Source organism: Hyperolius riggenbachi, chromosome 5 (assembly GCF_040937935.1).
Source record: "Hyperolius riggenbachi isolate aHypRig1 chromosome 5, aHypRig1.pri, whole genome shotgun sequence".
NCBI lineage: Eukaryota > Metazoa > Chordata > Amphibia > Anura > Hyperoliidae > Hyperolius > Hyperolius riggenbachi.
The window spans coordinates 155,063,989-155,087,154 of NC_090650.1; positions in this window are offsets into that span (position 1 = coordinate 155,063,989).

Sequence of the window (23,166 nt, forward strand, 5' to 3'; positions counted from 1 at the left end):
GTGAACCCACCACTGCACACCTGTTCAGTGAACCTGCCACTGCATACCTGTTCTGTTCAGTGGACCCGCCACTGTATACCTGTTCAGTGAACCTGCCACTGCATACCTGTTCTGTTCAGTGGACCCGCCACTGTATACCTGTTCAGTGAACCCGCCACTGCATACCTGTTGTGTTCAGTGGACCCGCCACTGTATACCTGTTCAGTGAACCCGCCACTGCATACCTGTTGTGTTCAGTCCCTCCACACAGCATGTCTGCCTGCAGGCCGCTTGACTACCTTTTCCGCCACCACCAACAGGGTCCGGGACTCCAGGCGGATTGCTGAATTTTTTAGGCCGCTGCTAGCAGCTGTAATAATTTTTCTGGTGCGTGTACATGACTGCCTAATTTTTCTGGCTGCACTGCAGGCAGCTGCAACAACAAAAGAAAAGGCATGTACATGCGCCCATTCCCCTTCGTGATCATTACCTTGCCGTGGTGAAGGGGCTTGCATATCACAATGAAGCAATGACCGGCGCCTAGATGAGTGTCTCGGGGGGCACACCCACGATAATAACGTTGTTGCCTCATTGTGGTCAGACCAAATTTGATCAGCTGGACAGTCACTGTTCTGTCATTCAGCTACATCAGCCAGGCGACCATATGGGCTGCAAAGCCACCAAAACCTGCACTCTCGCCATGGTGCGCACCAGTCCAGCACGGCCGTCACTACACAAACAGCTGTTTGCGGTGCGTTACACGGTGAGTTTGGTGTGTCAGTGTGAAGCAGTACCTTAATTACACTACCTGATTGATGTATACACATGCAAGATGTTTGAAAGCACTTTAGGCCTGTCATTTAGCATTTAATGTGATTTCTGCCCTTAAAACGCTGCTTTGCGTCAAATCCAGATTTTTCCCCGGGACTTTTGGCATGTATCCCACTCCGCCATGCCCCCCTCCAGGTGTTAGACCCCTTGAAACCTCTTTTCCATCACTTTTGTGGCCAGCATATTTTTTTTTTTTTCAAGTTCGCATCCCCATTGAAGTCTATTTCGAACTTTAACGCGAACCGAACCTTCCGCGGAAGGTCGCGAACCAGGTTCGCGAACCTAAAATCGGAGGCTCGGCCCAACTCTATTAGGGAGCGCCTTCAGGGCCCATTCATACTTGCGTTTGCAAAACGCCGGTGATTTTTGCCGGCGTTTTGCAGGAGTAATTTTTCCGCTATTTCACGCGGAAAAATTACTGAACATTGCGGCGATTTTTCTGCGAACGCATTTAGCACTTCTATACCACTGAAATGCAATCGCCCGGAAATTGCCTGAAAATGGTGCAGGCGACGCTAAGCGTTTTGCGTTTTTGGGCGATTAGCGAAAATCGCCCATGTAAGAACGGGCCCATAGACTTTTATTACACTTCGCGGAAGGTTCGGTTTGCCGAAAAGTTCGCGAACCGCAATAGACTTCAATGGGGATGCGAACTTTGAAAAATAGAAAAAATTATGCTGGCCACAAAAGTGATGGAAAAGATGTTTCAAGGGGTCTAACACCTGGAGGGGGGCATGGCGGAGTGGGATACATGCCCAAAGTCCCGGGGAAAAATCTGGATGTGACGCAAAGCAGCGTTTTAAGGGCAGAAATGACATTGAATGCTAAATTGCAGGCCTAAAGTGCTTAAAAACATCTTGCATGTGTATACATCAGGGAGTGTAATTAGAGTTCTGCTTCACACTGACGCACCAAACCCACTGTGTAACGCACCGCAAACAGCTGTTTGCGTAGTGACGGCCATGCTGGACTGGTGCGCACCATGGCGAGAGTGTAGACCGTGGTGGTTTTCAAGCCCATATGGTCGTCGGGCTGTTGTAGCTCAATGATGGAACAACAGTGACTGTCCAGCTGATCAAATTTGGTCTGTCCACAATGAAGCAACGACCTTATTATCTTCTTGTATGTAAGTAGGCATAGGTAGGTGTCCCAGCAGTTAGCTAGGCATAGGTAGGAGTCCCAGTATAGGTAGGTAGGCATAGGTAGGAGACCCAGTATAGGTAGGTAGGCATAGGTAGGTGTCCCAGTAGTTAGCTAGGCATAGGTAGGAGACCCAGTATAGGTAGGTAGTAGTGTTGGGCGAACAGTGTTCGCCACTGTTCGGGTTCTGCAGAACATCACCCTGTTCGGGTGATGTTTGAGTTCGGCCGAACACCTGATGGTGTTCGGCCAAACCGTTTGGCCACATGGCCGAACTAAGAGCGCATGGCCGAACGTTCCCCGAACGTTCGGCTAGCGCTGTGATTGGCCGAACTGTCACGTGGTTCGGGTAAATAAATACCCGAACCACGTCATATCTCCACCATTTGTCTGTGGGTTTAGCTTTGGGTAGGCAGGCAGGGTAGTTCGCGCTCCAGCCACGCTAGCCAGGGTCCCCCCAGTCGTGTGTCGCTGCTGGGAACAGTAGTACACTGCTCGCTCAGCCACACTATATAGCATTGTGTTTACTGCCACTCTGTGTACCTCGCTCAGCCACACTATATAGCATTGTGTTTACTGCCACTCTGTGTCTGCTGGGAACAGTAGTACACCGCTCGCTCAGCCACACTATATAGCATTGTGTTTACTGCCACTCTGTGTACACCGCTCACCCAGCACTATATAGCATTATTGTGTTTACTGCCACTCTGTGTCTGCTGGGAACAGTAGTACACCGCTCACCCGCCACTGTATAGCATTGTGCTTTGTGTCGCTGCTGGGAATAGTGGTACACCGCTCACCCACCACTGTATAGCATTTCTGTACTGCCACTGTACTGCTGCCAGTCAGCGTGTACTTTAAGGATAAGTGAAATGAGGAAGAAATCTGGTGAAAGAGGGAGGGGCAAGGGAAGAGGTGTTTCCCCTGACGGTTCACGTACAGGCCACAGGGGAGCACCCAAGAAAACCCACTCAATACCGCCCATGTTGTCCAGGACAACAACCCTCACAAATCCAAAAGAACAGGACCAGATAATTACTTGGATGACCTCTCAAGCGTCCAGCAGTGGGTTAAGCAGCACCAGCACATCACGCACGAGGTCCGAGTCCTCAGCCAGTTACAAGGAGCCAGTGGGCACAAAGCTGACACAACCGGCAGCGACACCACGCACACAACTGCCAGATAACCAGTCCGATGAATTACCTCAGGACACAATGGGGTATTCGCAGGAGCTATTCCCAGCCCAACAAACTTCCACCTTTCAAAGGTCAATGGAGGAACAGCCAGAAATGTTGTGCCCAGATTCACAACCATTAACTGTGGGAAATGCACCGCGCACTGAAATACAAGGCGAGTCCGAGGAGGACTCGGAAACCCAAATCCCAGAGCAAGTTGGGCAGGAGGGGTTGCAATTGCAGGAGGTCGGCCGACAAGATCTGGAAGACGACGTTGGAGTGAGCTGCGCAGAGGTTGTTCTGGGGAGCTCTACTCCACGGCGGCGGCCCCCCACAATGACATATGACGAGTTTGAGGAGATGGAAGAGGAGGGTATGGACAATGTGGACATAGACCCAGATTTTGTTTGTGAACGAGAACATCGCCGTCGTAGCAGCAGCACAGATGAGTCTGTTGAAGAACCCACTGCTGCACGAGTTCGCCTTGTGCCACAAGGTAGGCGGCGCGCAATTTCAGGCACCACAAGCGTGGAAGTTCAAGTGAGAGGCAAAAGAGGCGCAAACAGAAATCGCCAGCAAGGCAGGTGCTCCAAAGTCTGGGCTTTCTTTGAAGACTGCACTGAGGATGGTACTATGGCGATTTGCAAGGTGTGCAAGACCCGCCTGAGCAGGGGGAAAAGTATTAACAACCTCTCCACCACCAGCATGAGCCGCCACATGCTATCCAAACATCCCACTCTGTGGGCAAACGTGGCAGGACAGGGTACCAGCAACACTGCCTCCCTTGGGGTCACCAGACTCACCACCAGACCCGCCTCAGCAGCAGCAGTAGCCCAGCCATTGCGTGGTTCACAACATTCACAAACATCAGACGACGCTGACACTGTCACTTTCCGGAGTAGTGCTCTTGAGGTCTCCCAGTGTTCATCAAACACAACAACCAACAGCCCTTCAGTGTGCAGCCCTACGGTTCAGTTGTCTGTCTCGGAGATGTTTGAGCGCAAGAGGAAATTGCCAGCAAATGACCCCCGGGCCGTGGCAGTAACAGCCAGCATAGCCAAGCTTCTGGCCTGCGAAATGCTGCCATATCGAGTGGTGGAGACAAACAGCTTCAAGGGCATGATGTCAGTGGCCATCCCACGTTACGTGGTTCCCAGCCGCTACCACTTTGCGCGCTCTGCACTGCCTGAGTTGCATGAGCACGTGGTCAGCAAAATAACCCGAAGCTTGAAGAATGCCATTGCCTGCAAGGTTCACCTCACCACTGACACCTGGACGAGTGCGTTCGGCCAGGGTCAATACATCTGCCTTACCGCGCACTGGGTGAACCTTGTGGAGCCTGGCAGCGATTCCTCACCTGCTACGGCGCGGGTGTTGCCCACGCCACAAACAGCTGCACCGCCGTCCCTCCCACTGGATAACAGCAGCACCTACCTCTCTGACTCCTTCTCCTCCAACGCATCTCCAAGCTGTACCTCATCCGGAAACGCTAACCCAGCAGCAGTAGGATCGTGGAAGCAGTGCAGCACAGCTGTTGGCATGCGTCAGCAAGCGTTGCTGAAGCTGATCTGCCTTGGGGATAAGCAGCACACGGGAGGAAATTTGGAGGGGAATAAAGGAACAGACGGATTTGTGGCTGGCACCGCTGGACCTGAAACCGGGCATGGTTGTGTGTGATAATGGGAGTAATCTCATTCGCGCTTTAAGGTTGGCTAAGCTGACACACATCCCTTGCCTGGTGCACGTGATGAACCTAGTAGTTCAGCGGTTCCTGAGGACATACCCAGGCGTGGCCGATCTTCTGTTGAAGGTGCGATGAGTGGCTAAACATTGTAGAAATTCCAGTACTGCTTCGGGGGCACTCGCCAAGATGCAGGAGCGCTTCAATCTCCCCCACCATCGCTTGCTGTGTGATGTCCCTACGCGCTGGAATTCTACGCTGCACATGCTAGCCCGCTTTTGCGAGCAGAAGAGTGTAGTGGTCCAGTACATGACGGCGCAGTACCGAGGCGCATCCGTACAGCTGCCAAGCTTCTGTGGATCCGATTGGGCCAACATGTTGGACCTCTGCCAAGTCCTCCAAAATTTTGAGCAATCCACGTTGCTTGTGAGCAGTGACAACTCTTCAGTCAGCATTACCATACCACTGCTGTGTTTACTGAAGAGGTCAATGTTGAAAATCAAGGAAACAGCTGTCATGATGCAACTGGGGGAATCTGAAGGAGAAAACGATCAGCGTGATGGTACCAACATCAGGCCATCCGCCTCAGGAAACGCTGGCCCCAGCAGCTATGACGAAGAAGAGGAGGAACAGCTGGAGTTGGAGCAGGAATTTCCTGCCACCACTGACGAGGGCCAGAGTGGTGCACGTTGGACTTCCACAATTCAGCGCGAATGGTCAGCAGAAGCAGACCAGGAAGAAGGTGACGACTATGATGCATCACAACGCTCACAAGAGGATGATGAGGATTCTGGCAGGACTCTGGCACACATGGCTCAATTCATGCTAGACTGCATTGAACGGACCCACGCATTGTGCGCATTCTGGACAACACCAATTACTGGGTTTATACCCTTCTGGATCCACGGTACAAACACAATGTTCCAAAACTGCTTGAAGAAAGAGTCAGACAGGTCAAAATGGAAGAATACCAGCAGGCCCCTGTGGAGACTTTAGAGAGGAGATTGACATCCTCCCCCTCCTCTAGCCGGTTGTACGCCGACAGACTGACTTCCGCAAACCCAGGACGACCAGGAGGGCAGCAAACACAAGCCGCAGCTAGTGCCCAAAAGGGAATGGTATCGGCAGTGTCCTTGAAGTGGGAACATTTTCTGACGCCCATGCAGCAGCAGCCCACAGAACAGCAAGCGTGCAGATCCACCTCCAACACCAATCGCCTGGAGAAGATGGTCAAGGACTACATGTCAGATGGCGTAGCTGTGTTGAACAATCCATCTGCACCCTTCAACTATTGGGTATCGAAGCTAGACACCTGGCAATGTACGCAATAGAGGTGCTGGCTTGCCCGGCAGCCAGTGTTATGTTGGAACGCTGTTTCAGTGCTGCCGGCGGCATCGTCAGATCGGCGTATCCGCCTCTCCACAGAAAATGCAGACCGTCTGACTCAAATTAAAATGAATCAATCCTGGAGTGGAAACGACTCCGCAACACTCCTGGACCCCAACCAAGTAACATGAACAATGACCATCTGTGATGGGTTAGCGTTGCCGGTCCCTGTTTATTGAACCTCTCATCTTTATTACGTTTATGACTGCATGGCGGTAAAAAGCATTGCTATATCCGCACGCTATTTGTCCTCATGCAAGGCCTGGGATGCTGTGTCTCAAAAAGCGTGGCCTTCTCCTCCTGCGCCTCCTCCTGTTCCATCACGTGTTCTGCTGCTTGTGCTGGGTTAGCGTTACCGGTCCCTTTTCCTGGAACCTCTTCTCTGTATTACATTTATGACTGCATGGCGACAAAAAGCATGTTACCTGTGCAAAGAAACATGACATTTTCCACATTTAGGCCTGGTGCACACCAAAAAACGCTAGCAGATCCGCAAAATGCTAGCAGATTTTGAAACGCTTTTTCTTTTTCTGTAGCGTTTCAGCTAGCGTTTTGCGGTTTTGTGTAGCGGTTTTGGTGTAGTAGATTTCATCTATTGTTACAGTAAAGCTGTTACTGAATAGCTACTGTAACAAAAAACGCCTGGCAAACCGCTCTGAAGTGTTGTTTTTCAGAGCGGTTTGCGTTTTTCCTATACTTAACATTGAGGCAGAAACGCATCCGCAATCCAAAATCTGCAGCAGCCCGGGAGTATGCGTTTCTGCAAAACGCCTCCCGCTCTGGTGTGCACCAGCCCATTGAAATACATTACCCAAGCGGATCCGCACCCGCAAGTGGATCGCAAACCGCAGCGGAACTGCTCTGGTGTGCACTAAGCCTATAAAGAGTTTTTCCTTTGAAACTTTACAATCAATTTTCTCAAAAACTATAAGCTCTTTCAAATATTTTTTTTCCCTCTTGTACCCACTCCCAAGGTGCACATACCCTGCAAATTTGGGGTATGTAGCATGTAAGGAAGCTTTACAAAGCACGAAAGTTCGGGCCCCTATTGACTTCCATTATGTTCGGAGTTCGGCGCGAACACCCGAACATCGCGGCGATGTTCGGCGAACGTTCGCGAACCCGAACATCTAGGTGCTCGCCCAACACTAGTAGGTAGGTGTCCCAGTAGTTAGCTAGGCATAGGTAGGTGTCCCAGTAGTTAGCTAGGCATAGGTAGGAGTCCCAGTATAGGTAGATAGGCATAGGTAGAAGTCCCAGTATAGGTAGGTAGGCATAGGTAGGTGCCTCAGTAGTTAGCTAGGCATATGTAGGAGACCCAGTATAGGTAGGTAGGTCCCCTAGTATAGGAAGGTAGGTGTCCCCGTATAGGTAAGTAGGTGCCCCAGTAGTTAGGTAGGCATAGGTAGGTGTCCCAGTATAGATAGTTAGGCAGGGCCTGGCTGGCACAGTAATAATTACCAAGGTCCAGCTGCAACAGATAGGGCTGTATAATTCAGTGAGCAACACACACACACACACAAAAAAAAAAAATCAGGAAAACATTAGAGCTCTCAAAAGAGCTGTTGAGGGGTGCCATTTTAGCAATAACAATCAGCCAAGAGCCTAACTAATCTTTCCCTAGGAGAACAAGTCTGCAGCAGCTGTCCCTAGTCTGTCTTTAGCAGGCACACGAGTGGGTGTAATGGCCGGCAAACCTGCCTTTATATAGGGGGGGGGGCTCCAGGGCTTGGTGTAGCCTGAATGGCTACAATGTGCCTGCTGACTGTGATGCAGAGGGTCAAAGTTGACCCTCATAGTGCATTATGGGGCGAATCGAACTTCCGCAAAAGTTCACTTGGTCCAGGCGAACGCGAACCCCCAAAGTTTGCTTGTAACCGTTCGCCGGCGAACCGTTCGCTACATCTCTACTGTGCAGGCACAGAACACTACTGGGGACAGGAGTAAAGTAAGACGGGGGGGGGGGGGGGGTGGCTGGGGGGAGCGCACCTGGCTGTACTGCGCCTGCGCCAACTGGCTCCAACTTGAGGACTTTTCAGGGCTAGTTGCGGGCAAAAGAGAAGGCGACAAGGGAACAATCAGGCCGGAGGGGGCAGGAGGAAGCCCTGGGTATGTATACATTTTTAAAGGGGCCCCGTCTCGGGTACACTTTTTAAGGCCCTTGTCCCTTACTATCTCCCCAGGTGGTTCCGGTCCCCCGCAACTCACACCAAAAGCCTGGCTGGGTTGTGCTTCATGCGCATGCGTGGCCCACCCTGTTCCCCGTCGTGCTCCCATCCGTGGGAGCATTCTGCACCTGTGCAGTAATAGTATGCAAGCGCAGAATGCTCCCAGCCATGGGGTGTGATGGAGTGCGCCGAAGCATCACTCAGCTAAGCTTTCAGGCTGAATTGCGAGGGACCAGAGCCCATCGGGGAGACAGTGAGGTACAAGCGGCCTTAAAGAGGAACTCAAGTAAAAATAATGTACTGTAATAAAAAAGTGCTCAATTTATACAATAGTTATGTATAAATGATTTAGTCAGTGTTTCCCCATTGTAAAATCTTTCCTTTCTGATTTACATTCAGACATTCATCACATGGTGACATTTTTTTACTGATGGCAGGTGATGTCAGTGGAAGGAGATGCTGCTTGCTTTTTTTTTTTCCCCACAATGAAACAAGGCTGCCACAGTGTGATGTCAGAACCATGGTCCTGACAGCACACTGTGGGAGGGGTTTCACCACAATATCAGCCATGCAAACTCCACCCCCCCCCCTCCCCCCACTGATTGGGATGAATTTCAATTCTTGGTTACAGTTTCCCTTTAAGGAGGCTTAAGGGAGCCCCAGGTAAGTATGGTACCTGAGACGCTTCTCATCTCATCATCTCAGGTACACTTTAAAAAGAACCTGAACTGAAAATAAAAAGTCAAAATAACCATACACAGGTCACACTTACCTCCTGTGTAGTCTACTCCTCAATCTTTCTCCTCTCCTGCGTCCCATTTGTCCACTGTGATCGATGGATTTCTCTGTCCTCCATTTTGAAAATTGTCCGTTACCCCATAACAGCTTCCTGGTAAGCACACTGTTAAACTGCAACATCTCCCACTTGAGCCATAGGTAAACATGGACATTACCTTGCACATTCAGTTGTAACTGACAGCTGTTGATATATAATTGACAGCAACTGGTATATTTCAGTTCTGACAAAATATTGTCAGAACTGGAAGGGATCGCTGTAAGAAGAAAATGGTGAGCATCTGAGAGGAACTGACGGTGAGGTTAGTATGTAATATTCATTTGCAGTTACATCATGTGTTTATTTTAAAGAGAACCAGAGATGAAGCACCCTCATGTATTTTATTACATTTATCAGTGGGAACATGACAGTAAACACCTACCCTGCTTTTAGTTTCATTGTTATCTGCTTAATTAGTCTATTAGCAGCTGTGAGAAGAATCCACCGACTATTCAGTCGAGGTTTGACCTGGAATCATTATAGCTGAGTCACTCTTCTGTGAAGTGTTTTCAAGCCCAAGCCTTCCCCTCTCCTGGCTTAGATTTCCTGCTTTGCATACTGAGAGCTGTGATGACTGGGAGGGGCTGCTCTGCTGAGAGAGAAGCTCTGTGGCTGTAATATGATCCCTGTGTGCTCTGTCTGCATAGATACTGCAGTTTCATTCCTATGAGAGACACTTCCTACAGGCAGTACATCATACCAAAATGAAAGCACACAGATGAGCCTTTCTCATATAGCCTAGATAGCAGCCTAGTCTCATATAGCCTAGACAGCACATCCAGAACAACTCGTATAACCCGGAAGGAAAAGGGATATGAGCTGGCGGCCATATTTGATTTTTCCTGGAGCAATAATGGATAAAAAACACTAAAAAAAGGCACACCAGAGCGGCAAAATTATCAGGTAGAGCATTTATTCTTTACAAGCTATCAACTGATATGTTTATTTTGTGTGAAACGTTAATCTCTGGTTCCCTTTAAATAATTGTACTTGCTTCAGGTTCCCTTTAACCACTTAAGGACTGTAGTCATAAAACCCCTTAAGGACCAGAGCCTTTTTTTCCATTCAGACCACTGCAGTTTTAACGGTTTATTGCTCCGTTATACAACCTACCATCTAAATGAATTTTACCTCCTTTTCTTGTCACTAATACAGCTTTCTTTTGGTGCTATTTGATTGCTGCTGCGATTTTTTTTTTTTTTTTTTTTATTTTTTTATTTTATTTTTTTTTTTTTTTTTTAATTATATTCATCAAAAGACATGAATTTTGTCAAAAAAATGATTTTTTTTTTTACTTTCTGTGCTGACATTTTTCAAATAAAGTAAAATTTCTGTATACATGCAGCACGAAAAATGTGGACAAACATGTTTTTGATTAAAAGAAAAAAACCCATTCAGCCTATATTTATTGGTTTGGGTAAAAGTTATAGCGTTTCCAAACTATGGTGCCAAAAGTGAATTTTCCCATTTTGAAGCATCTCTGACTTTTCTGACCACCTGTCATGTTTCATGAGGTGCTAAAATTCCAGGATGTTATAAATACCCCCCAAATGACCCCATTTTGGAAAGAAGACATCCCAAAGTATTCACTGAGAGGCATGGTGAGTTCATAGATTTTTTTTTTTTTGTCACAAAGTGTCATTTTCCTCTAACTTGCGACAAAAAAAAAATGAAATCTGCCACGGACTCACTATGCTCCTCTCTGAATACCTTGAAGTGTCTACTTTCCAAAATGGGGTCATTTGTGGGGTGTGGTTACTGTCCTGGCATTTTGGGGGGTGCTAAATTGTAAGCACCCCTGTAAAGCCTAAAGGTGCTCATTGGACTTTGGGCCCCTTAGCGCAGTTAGGCTGCAAAAAAGTGCCACACATGTGGTATTGCCGTACTCAGGAGAAGTAGTATAACGTGTTTTGGGGTGTATTGTTACACATACCCATGCTGGGTGGAAGAAATCTCTCTGTAAATGGACAATTGTGTGTAAAAACAAAAAAAAAACAAAAAACAAAAAAAAGTCATTTACAGAGATATTTCTCCCACCCAGCATGGATATGTGTAAAAATACACCACAAAACACATTATACTACTTCTCCTGAGTACAGCGGTAAATGTGTGGCACTTTTTTGCACCCTAAGTGCGCTAAGGGGCCCAAAGTACAATGAATACCTTTAGGATTTCACAGGTCATTTTGAGGCATTTGGATTCTAGACTACTCCTCACGGTTTAGGGCCCCTAAAATGCCAGGGCAGTATAGGAACCCCACAAGTGACCCTATTTTAGAAAGAAGACACCCCAAGGTATTCCGTTAGGTGTATGGTGAGTTCATAGAATTTATTTTTTGTCACAAGTTAATGAAAAATGCAACTTTGTGAAAAAACAATAAAATTCAATTTCCGCTAACTTTTGACAAAAAATAAAATCTTCTATGAACTCTTCATACACCTAACAGAATACCTTGGTGTCTTTTTTTTTTTTTTTTGTTTTTTTTTTTTAAAAAGGGTCACTTGCGGAGTTCCTATACTGCCCTGGCATTTTACGGGCCCAAAACCATGAGAAGTCTGGAAACCAAATGTCTCAAAATGACTGTTCAGGGGTATAAGCATCTGCAAATTTTGACAGGTGGTCTGAGTGGGCAAATTTTGTGGAACCGGTCATAAGCAGGGTGGCCTCTTACATGACAGGTTGTATTGGGCCCGATCTGATGAATAGGAGTGCTAGGGGGGTGACAGGAGGTGATTGATGGGTGTCTCAGGGGGTGGTTAGAGGGGAAATTAGATGCAATCAATGCACTTGGGAGGTGATCGGAAGGGGGTCTGAGGGGGATCTGAGGGTTTGGCCGAGTGATCAGGAGCCCACACGGGGCAAATTAGGGCCTGATCTGATGGGTAGGTGTGCTAGGGGGTGACATGTGATTAGTGGGGGGAATAGATGCAAGCAATGCACTGGCGAGGTGATCAGGGCTGGGGTCTGAGGGCGTTCTGAGGGTGTGGGCAGGTGATTGGGTGCCCTAGGGGCAGATAGGGGTCTAATCTGATGGGTAGCAGTGACGGGGTGATTGATGGGTAATTAGTGGGTGTTTAGAGGAGAGAACAGATGTAAACAATGCACTTTGGAGGTGATCTGACGGCGGGTCTGCAGGCGATCTGATGGTGCTGGTGGGTGATCAGATTGCCCGCAAGGAGCAGGTTAGGGGCTGATTGATGGGTGGCAGTGATAGGGCGTGATTGATGGGTGATTGATGGGTGATTGATGGGTGATTGACAGGTGATCAGTGGGTTATTACAGGGAAGAACAGATGTAAATAATGCACTGGCGAATTGATAAGGGGGGGTCTGAGGGCAATCTGAGCGTGTGGGCGGGTGATTGGGTGCCCGCAAGGGGCAGATTAGGGTCTGATCTGATGGGTAACAGTGACAGGTGGTGATAGGGGGTGATCGATGGGTGTTTAGAGGAGAGAACAGATGTAAACAATGCACTTGGGAGGTGATCTGACGTCGTGTGGGTGGGTGATCAGATTGCCCGCAAGGGGCAGGTTAGGGGCTGATTGATGGGTGGCAGTGACCGGGGGTGATTGATGGATAATTGACAGGTGATCAGGAGGGATAGATGCATACAGTACATGGGGGGGGGGGGGGGGTGTCTGGGGAGAATCTGAGTGGGGGGGGGGGATCAGGAGTCCCACTCCCCAGGGGGCAGTTTAGGGACTGAAAAAAAAAAAATAGCGTTGACAGCTGGTGACAGGGAGTGATTGATGGGTGATTAGGGGGGTGATTGGGTGCAAACAGTGGTGTGGTCTGGGGGGTGGGCAGGGGGGGTTTGAGGGGTGCTGTGGGCGATCAGGGGGCAGGGGGGGGAGATCAGTGTGTTAGGGTGCAGACTAGGGTGGCTGAAGCCTGCCTTAGTGGTCCCTCGGACACTGGGACCACCAGGGCAGGAGGCAGCCTGTATAATACTTTGTAAACATTACAAAGCGTATTATACGCTTCCTATGCGGCGATCGTAGGGTTAACAACCCGCCGGCGCTTCTGATTGGCCGGCGGGTTGGTGACGCGGGTGGGTGGAGCCTATTGCCGGAGGACGCGCGCATCCCAGCAACACAGTGTCCCAGGACCCGACGCTAATCTGCGTTACGTGGTCCTGGGGCTGCCACTTTGCCGCCGTCAATGTGCAGTGGGCGGTCGCCAAGTGGTTAAGGGCCTGGCCCAAGCCCTCAGAGGATTACCTGTAGTGATAATCCAAAATTTTGCATATGCCTAATTTTGCATCGCCATTACAATGCAAAATCATAATTCATCTCATTCGTAACGTCACAGAGTAATTTTGCATTTACTCATAATTTCGTGTTTACTTCTAATTTTGTATAATTTTTAGTAATTGAAATTTGGTTGTGATTATGTGATTGTGCTTAATTATGAATGAGCAATTAAGTAATTATCGTTGTTATGAAAATAATTGTAATTACAAAAATTACCCATCTACTCATTTAATGTAATTTTTCACAATAACGATATTGCTATTACAATAATTGTAAAAGTTATGCACAATTACAAAATTTGTCGTTACGACCGTCGTTTATAGCTTGGCAAGGTATCCATCCCTTGCCAACTAGGACAGGTACAATTGAGTGTTGACTAGTATTTTCCTCTCAGGGCTGGTGCACACCGAGAGCGCTTCTGAGCACTTTTAATAACGCTAGCGCTTCGAAAAGCCCTTGGCTAATGTATTTGTATGGGATTGATCACACCAGACCGGGGTGTGTGTGTTGTTTTTTTTTTTTTTTTTTTTTTTTTTTTTTTTGTGTGTGTGTGGGGGGAGGGGAGGGGGTTTGTAAACGCAGCAGGTCCTGCAGCATTTTGGAGGTGATGCAGCATGCATGTTAATTATAGGAAAGGGAAGAATCGCTCTAAGAAAAACGCTATAACAGGAATTTTTCAAACTTTTTTTTTTTTTTTTTTTTTTTTTTTGCTAAAGCTGTTCATTTCCAGCTCAAACTGTACAAAACATAAAAAATCTCTACAAAAAACCTTCGTCGGACTGGTTCGTCGCATCCAGTCCGACGAAGGCTTTTTATAAGCCAAAAGCTCACTGTTTATCCATCTCTAAGTTAGCCAATAAATGGTATCATCCTGATTCAAAACTCCTTGCTTATACATCAATCGGGGAGTGTAGAGTACTGCTTCACACTGACAGACCAAACTCACCGCAACACACCTCACACAGCTGTTTGTGTAGTGATGGCCGTGCTGGACTGGTGCACACCATGGCCAGAGTGCAGGCCATGCTGGTTTTCAAGCCCATATGGTCGCCGGGCTGAGGTAGCTGAATGACAGAACAGTGACTTTCCAGCTGATCGAATTTGGTCTGTCCACAATGAAGCAACTACCTTATTATCTGGGGTGTGCCCTGCCCCCCCCCCCCCCCCCGAGATACTCATTTAGCCATCGGTCATTGCTTCATTGTGATACGCAAGCCCCTTCACTGCGGCAAGGTAACGATCATGAAGAGGAATTGACACATGTACATGCCTTTTGTTTTGTTGTTACAGCTGCAGTGCAGCTATAAAAATTAGGCAGGCATGTACACGCACCAGAAAAATGATTATAGCAGCTGCTGCTAACAGCGACCTTAAAAATTCAGGAATCCACATGGAATCCTGGACCCTGTTGGTGGTGGCGGAGAAGGCAGTAAAGCGGCCTGCAGGCAGAGATGCTGTGTGGGGACCGACTCAGTCTTTGGGTGGGCAATAGCCCTTCGGGATCCATGCCTCATTCATTTTGGTGAAGTACTGAACACTTTTGTGACCTGGGTGAGTTCTCTTCTGTTCTGAAGGTCATTTTTGACAGGACGCTTGAGGCAGGGCAAAACAGAAGTTGTATGGCAAATTGTGACAGCTCTGGCCACCGGTCTAGCCTGCGCACCCAGTAGTCCAAGGGTTCATCGCTGCTCACAGTGTCTATATCCACACTTAAGGCCAGGTAGTCGGCTACCTGCCGGTCGAGGCGTTGATAGATGGTGGATCCGAAAGGGCTAAGGCGAGACATTGGACTAAAGAATGTCCGCATGTCCGACATGACCATGAGATCGCTAGAGCGTCCTGTCTTTGAGTGCGTGGACATGGGAGCAGGAGAATTACTGGCAGTAGCACCTTTATTCCGTTGTGCTGTGACATCACCCTTAAACGCACTGTAAAGCATAGTTGCCAGCTTGTTCTGCAAGTGCTGCATCCTTTCTGCCTTCTGGTGATTTGGAAACCTATCCGCCACTTTGTGCCTATACCGAGGGTCTAGTAGCGTGGCCACCCAGTACATGTCATTCACCTTGAGGTTTTTTTTTTTGTTTTTTTTTATACGGGGGTCCCTCAACAGGCTTGACAGCATGAAAGACGCCATCTGCACAAAGTTGGATGCAGACTTACTATCCATCTCCTCTTGCTCTTCCTCAGTGATGTCAGCTAAGTTCTCCTCCTCCCCCCAGCTACAAACAATACCACGGGAAAGTTGAGCAGCACAAGCCCCCTGCGACACCTGCTGCGGTTGTTCTTCCACCGCCTCTTCCTCCAAAAAAACACCTTCCTCATCATCTGATTCCTCTTCCCCACATGACTCTTCCTCCTCCCCCCCCCCCCCCCTTTGTGCTGCTGCAGGTGTTGCGGAATGATCTACTGCTGCTGAGAATTGATCCCACCACTCTTCTCCACAGCTTGATCCACCACTCTACGCATGGCACGCTCCAGGAAGAAAGCATATGGGATCAAGTTGCTGATGGCGACTTCACTGTGACTCACCAGGTTTGTCACCTCCTCAAACTGCCGCATGAGCTTGCAGACATTTCGAATGAATGTCCAGTACTTCGGCCAGAACATCTGCAGAGCGTGTCCTTTGACTGTAGTTGTAGAGATACTGTTTGACAGCTTTCTCCTGTTGTAGCAGGCGGTTGAACATCAGGAGGGTCGAATTCCAGCAAAGCATGCCATGGCCATGAAAGACCGCCTGAAATGCCCACACACCTTCCTGGACTGCTTCAGGACGTCCTGTAAGCATGGGGACTTAGACACAAATCTCTGAATTATGAGGTTTAGCACACGTGCCATGCAGGGTACATGTGTCAACGTTTCCAAATTCAAAGCCGAAATGAGATTGCTGCCACTGTCACACACCACGTTGCCTATCTCCAGCTGGTGCGGGGTCAGCCACTGATCCACCTGTTTGTTAACAGCAGCCAGGAGAGCTGCTCCAGTGTGACTCTCCGCTTTGAGGCAAGACATGTCTAAGATGGCGTGACACCGTCGTACCTGGCATGCAGCATAGACCCTGGGGAGCTGGGGTTGTGTAGCTGGAGAGGAGATCGCAGCACCAATAGAGTAGCACTGCCACTCAGCCGAGGAGGAGGAGGACGACAGCGAAGAGGATGTAGGAGGAGAAGGAGACGAGGTGGCAGCAGGCCTGCCTGCAAGCCGTGGAGGTGTCACCACTTGGTCTGCTGCACAGCCACGTACTCCCTGCTTGCCAGCGGTCACCAGGTTGACCCAATGGGCTGTGTAAGTAATGAACCTGCCCTGACCGTGCTTGGCAGACCAGGCATCCATGGTCAGATGGACCCTTGTCCCAACGCTGTGTGCCAGAGATGACACCACTTGCCTCTCAACTTCATGGTACAGTTTGGGTATCGCCTTTTTGGAGAAATAATTGCGGCCTGGTAGCTTCCACTGTGGTGTCCCAATGGCCACAAATTTTCGGAAGGCCTCAGAGTCCACCAGCTGGTATGGTAACAGCTGGCGAGCTAACAGTTCCGCTAAGCCGGCTGTGAGACACCGGGCAAGAGTGTGACTGGCAGACATTGGCTTCTTCTGCTCAAAGATTGCCCTCACGGACACCTGGCTGCTGCTGTGGGCAGAGGAGCAGGAAGTGGTCAAGGTGAGAGGCGGAGTGGAGAAGGGTGGCTGCGATTGTGAAGGTGCAAGGGAGAAAGCGGCTGAAGATGATGCACCTGAAGGAGGAAGAGGAGGAGGAAGAGGAGAAGGTGGGTGGCTTTGCTTTTTGTGTGCTGCTTTTCCTCAGGTGATCTTCCCATTCCAGTTTGTGCCTTTTCTGCATGTGCCTTCATAAGGCAGTTGTCCCTACGTGGGTGTTGGCCTTTCCACGGCTCAATTTTTGGTGGCAGAGAATACAGATGGCATTGCTCTGATCTTTGGCATACACACTAAAAAATTTCCACACCGCTGAGCCACCCTGGGGTGTGGGCACTATGGTGGCGTCAGCAGCTGACATTGAAGGGCATGTTTGCTGGTGGTCCATAGGTGTCGATACATGGTGCCGGTCACTGCCGCCAGTTGTTTCTGATGACGAGCTCCCCCTGCTTCTTTCAGCAACTCGTCTCCTCCTACTCCTCTGACTCCCCCTCTGAACTGTCCCCTTGGTCATCATATCTCTTAGGATCCCACGTGGCATCCATGGCAGTATCCTCATCATAATCATCCTCCAAAACTTCGCTTGTATCAGACACCTCCAAAACTGCACCAACAGCAGGTACTTAATCGTTCTCCTCACACCTTACGTCTATAGTGTCGCCTAACTCAGACATCTGAGGTGGTGTAACTTGCTTAGCGCCTTCATCTTGTTGTAACAATAATGGCTGTGAATGAGTGATTTCCCCACCAAATAACTCCTGCGAAGTGTCAAATGTAGCGGATGTGGTACTTGGAGTAGCGCTGGGGGATGCAGAAGATGAGGTGTTTTGTGCTAAATAGTCAACCACGTCCTGACAATCTTGGGAGTTGATGGGATGTGCCTTCTTCTGAGCGCTGTACTTTGGTCTAGAGCCGCACGAAATCATGTCAGCACGACCTCGAACAGACCTGCCGGGTGGCCTGCCTCTGGGTCTGCCTCTGCCTGTTTTGTCCATATCTGGGGGGAATGAAGTGAAAGGTATGCACTGACTTGACTCATACAATGTGCAGTCACACAGGTGCAGTGAAATGTAGCAGTGACTGGTATTACAATACAATGTGCAGCTGTCACACAGGTGCAGTTAACAGGTATGCACGGACTGGTATACTAAACAGCGTGCGGTCACACAGGTGCAGTGAACAGATATGCAGGGATTGGTATTACAAATGTGCAGCTGTCACACACAGGTACCGTAAACAGGTGCAATGACTGGTATTAACAATGCGTGCGCTCACATAGGTAGGTAGGTAGGTAGGTAGGTGCACTGAACAGTGAACAGGTGCAATGATTGGGATTACAAATGTGCAGTTGCCGGTCACACCCCACAGGTAGTCACTGAATGTGCTGGGCCTGGCAGTGGCACAGTAAGAATTACCACCAAGGGGCCAAAGGCCAGCTGCGACTGACTGACAGGGCTGTATATAATGCAAGTGGGCCACAAAAAAAAAAAAAAAAAAAGATCACAAGAACAAGATTTTTTTTTTTTTTTTTTTTTTTTTTTTTGCAGTACGAATCAGCAAGGAGCAAGCTAACAAGCCTACAAGAGCCTAACTAAGTTTTCCCTATAGCTCTCTCTGCAGCAGCTCTCCCTTCTCTAATTACTGCAGGCACACGAGTGAGTCCAATGCCTGACGCTGCCTGCCTTTGATAAGGGGGGTGGGTCTCCAGGAGGGAGTGTAGCCTACAATGTGCCTGCTGACTGTGATGTAGAGGGTCAAACTTGACCCTAATGATGTACTATGGGGGTGAATCGAACTTTCGGGAAAGTTTGCGGTTCTCCGCGATCGCAAACCCCGGAAGTTCGCCGGCGAACCGTTCGGGCCATCTCTATTGATAGGCAGTGAAATGCCTCTCAAACTTTGGCAACTGCTTGCTGAGCACACAGTTCAACTGCCCGTGGAAAAGAGGCCCAATTCCATTTTTTTTTTTTTTATATACAAAATGAAACATTTTTGCAACAACTTTAAATACAATGAAAATTTTAAATTTCTAAAATGTGCCTGAGTGTACTTCATGAGCACCCTAACTCGGCTCAAATTGCTCATGATCAGCAATATAATGCTGTACTGATTTTGCTATCCCAAGGTTTAGGATCCTTTCAGACTTTTGCTACGTACACACATGCGACAACGATCGTTCGTTGAGGACGACGAACGAACTTTTAATTGATGAAAGAACGACCTAAGTAAAGTTAGTTTTAAAAGGTGTGTAACGATCTGATCGTTAGAACGAATGTTACATCACGTAAAGCAACTATTGCGCCTGCGCATAAAAATGAGAAGTTTCATGGAGAAATTATAAAAATGCGCATGTCAAGCCTAGTACGAACGACCGTTTCCAACGATGTACTACTTTTGCAAACGATCGTCGTTGGTTAAAATCCGCCGAGACAGAACTTTCTTTTGGAGCGATTTGGCTCGTTCGTCGTTTGCCTTAATAGTCGTTGGTTCGTTTTTTGTAACGATCGTCGTTGGTAAAGATCGGGGAACGATCGTTACAAACGACTATAGTCGCATGTGTGTACGCACCTTTTCTCCGTTGTGTTGCGGTACAATGAATATAATCTCATCCCAATGCGATGCAGTTATATTTCTATGGTACATTCACATCGGGTGCGGCATGCTGTGTGGTTATCGGACAATGTGCATGTTTACAGTGAAGCATACTTTCAGGGCTGGTGCACACCGAGCGGCTTTTTCAGCGTTTCTGCAGCCGCTTGCGGCTGCGGATCCGCTTGGTCAATGTATCTCAATGGGGTGGTGCACACCAGAGCGGGAGGCGTTTTGCAGAAACGAAAAATGCCTGGGTGAGGCATTTTTTTGGATTGTGGATGCGTTTCTGCCTCAATGTTAAGTATAGGAAAAACGCAAACCGCTCTGAAAAACGCCTGTTCAGAGCGGTTTTGCCGGCGTTTGTTACAGAAGCTGTTCAGTAACAGCTTTACTGTAACAATATATGAAATCTACTATACTGAAAACCGCAGCAGCAATCCGCAAAACGCTAGCAAAATGCCATAGAAAAATAAAAAAAAGCATTTCAAAATCTGCTAGCATTTTGCGGATCTGCTAGCGGTTTTTGGTGTGCACCGGGCCTCAATGTACTGTTAGGCCTGGTGCACACCAGAGGAGTTTTTCTGAGCGCTTTGAGTTTTTAAATCTGCTGCTAATGTTATCCTATGTGTCTGTGCACACTGGAGCAATGAGGTTTTGTAAAAAAAACCCATAGCATTACATTGGGAAGAGCTTTTGAAACCTCTAAAAGCTCTTCCCAATGTAATGCTATGGTTTTTTTTTTACAAAACCTCATTGCTCCAGTGTGCACAGACACATAGGATAACATTAGCAGCAGATTTAAAAACTCAAAACGCTCAGAAAAACTCCTCTGGTGTGCACCAGGCCTTACTGTGTGTGCTGCAACACTCTAACAAGCAATGTGACTTTTCAGCATAGTTGTGTTACGATTATTGCAACGTGTATAGTTTGAATGAACGACCCTAAGAGAAGGTGAAAGCGATAATTAATCTGGTTTCATGCATATTTGGGGTGCTCTCACCAGGCTTGCTCTCCAGGACTCCCGAATGCGAATTTACCCGAATTCTGGTAAATTTCAGCGTTCCCGAAGTTGAATGCGCCGGACCTGAAGCCGAAGGCGGCCGAATGTGCGAATTTGAATTCGGCCGGATGACGCGTTGGGTTCGGCTTTGGGATTCGGGAGTGACGTGGGCCAATCAGAATTCCTCCAGCCGAGTCCCTGGCAACGCTAGCAACCAATCAGAGGAGGGGAGCCTGGCCCTCCCCTCTATATAAGGCGGTGGCCATTTTGCGGAGCTACGCACTTGTGTGACTGAGCTGGTACTGAGAGCATCTCCAGTGCTGTGCTGCGTGTCTGATCAAGTGTATTCTGTGCTAAACCTAGCGTTTTGCTTCCTAAACACCTCCTACACACATTCATTGTACTGTTATATAGATAGAAAGTAATTTGATTGTTTGTAGTCAGCTAGTGTGTACTGTATACTGTGCTAGGCTAGTGTTAGTCTGTGTGCAGGCTAGGCCTGCTAGCCTAGGGCAGCCTTAGCCTACTACTAGCTTAGGTAGGTTAGGGATTCTAGTTAGTTGTGTACTATAGTAGTTTAGTTAAATTGTACTGCTGCTGTTTGCTGTAGTCTGTGTTAGTTTATAGCTTCAGTACTGTTAGTTAATACTAGTTAGTTACTGATTGTGTACAGGCCAGCATCCCTTGTTGTCACCTGCTGTGACTGTCATTTGCCGGCGCACCCCATTGATTGCGTCTGACCGTGTGTGACCGACCGACTGTAATTTGTCACCCACTGTCTGGCTGTTAGTTATATTGTTTACTGTTTAGTACAGGAGGCGGTTAATAGTTACTACCTGCGCATACAACCGTACTACTACTAGGTAAGTGGTAGTCTTCCACTACTACTACCACCCACACCTTCATTTAATTTTTTTCATTTGTTACTGTGTGATTTATTACCTTTCTGTAGTAAATTGTTACATTCGCAGGCCAGCATCCCTTGTTGTCACCTGCTGTGACTGTCATTTGCCGGCGCACCCTATTGATTGCGCCTCACCGCGTGTGACCGACCGTAATTGTCACCCACTGTCACACAAGTTAGTACTGTAGAGACTCACTGTTGCTGCTGCTACTACTATTACTACTATTACTACTATTACTACTATTACTACTATTACTACTATTACTACTATTACTACTATTACTACTATTACTACTATTATTACTATTACTACTATTACTACTATTACTACTACTATTATTACTATTACTGCTATTACTACTATTATTACTATTACTATTATTACTATTACTACTATTACTATTACTATTACTACTATTACTATTACTACTATTACTACTATTACTATTACTACTATTACTATTAATATTACTACTACTATTACTACTACTACTACTACTATTACTTCTACTACTATTACTATTGCTATTATAATTTTTTGTTGACACTTACCACCAGTCAGTCACCACCACCACCAACCCAGACTTTATTAAAGTTTACACCCTTTCCCGCCGTTTTCTATACCCTTTTTTTTTTTTTTTTTTTTTTTTTTTTTTTTTTACTGTATTCGTATATAAGTGCAAAATGATTGGCAGAGGTAGAGGACGAGGCACCACCAGGAGAGGCAGCGCCACTGCCAGCAGCAGCAGGTCTGTGACTGGTCCACCGCCAGCCACTGACCGCAGAGTTGTGGAGGAGGGAGCAGAGGCGCATCAGCAGCGCGTTGCGCCCATCTTTGAGACGGGTCGTCGCCTCCGGCCTATTATGGAGAGTCAGGCGCAGGCTGTGGTGGAAATGATGGCGGAGCAGGAAGCCACCGTTTTCAGCCAGGCCTCCAGCACCAGCGAGACCAGTGCCACCTCCACCAGCACTCTGGTCCGCAGCAGGCCTCCACCACCGCTTGAGGTCACGGTGACCCCATTGACCAGCCTGCCCTCACTGAGCTCGGTCTTCACCCCAGTGACTGCAGCCGTGTACAGGGATGTTGTGGAGAACTTTGAGCAGGAGATAATGGGGACATCATCATGCAAGGAGGAGGAGTTGGAGGTGGAGCAGTTTGTTGTTGGCGCTGATGAGGAGGGGCGTGATGCAGGGGATTTTGGGCTACTGGATGTGGTTGAGGCGGGCTCAGAGGACATGTTTGGGGATGATGACGACATGCTGGATCCTCCCTATGTGCCACCACCAGTACCACCAGCACACTTGCTTGAAGGCAGCTCGTCATCGGAGGAGGTGTCTCTGACGCAGAGGCATGGCAGCAGCAAGGCGGCAAGCACAGGGCGTGGAAGGCAGGAGCCACAGCCTGCTGCTTCAGCCGCTACCACCACCCGCAGCAAACCTCCAACCAAACCAAAACAGGCACAAGCCCTCGTCGACCCACTTAGAGACCGGGCATTTTGAGGATTGAGTATGAGAAGCTGATGCAAAGTGGCGCAGGCAGTGGTCAGAGCCAGAGAGCCACTGCACAGATTT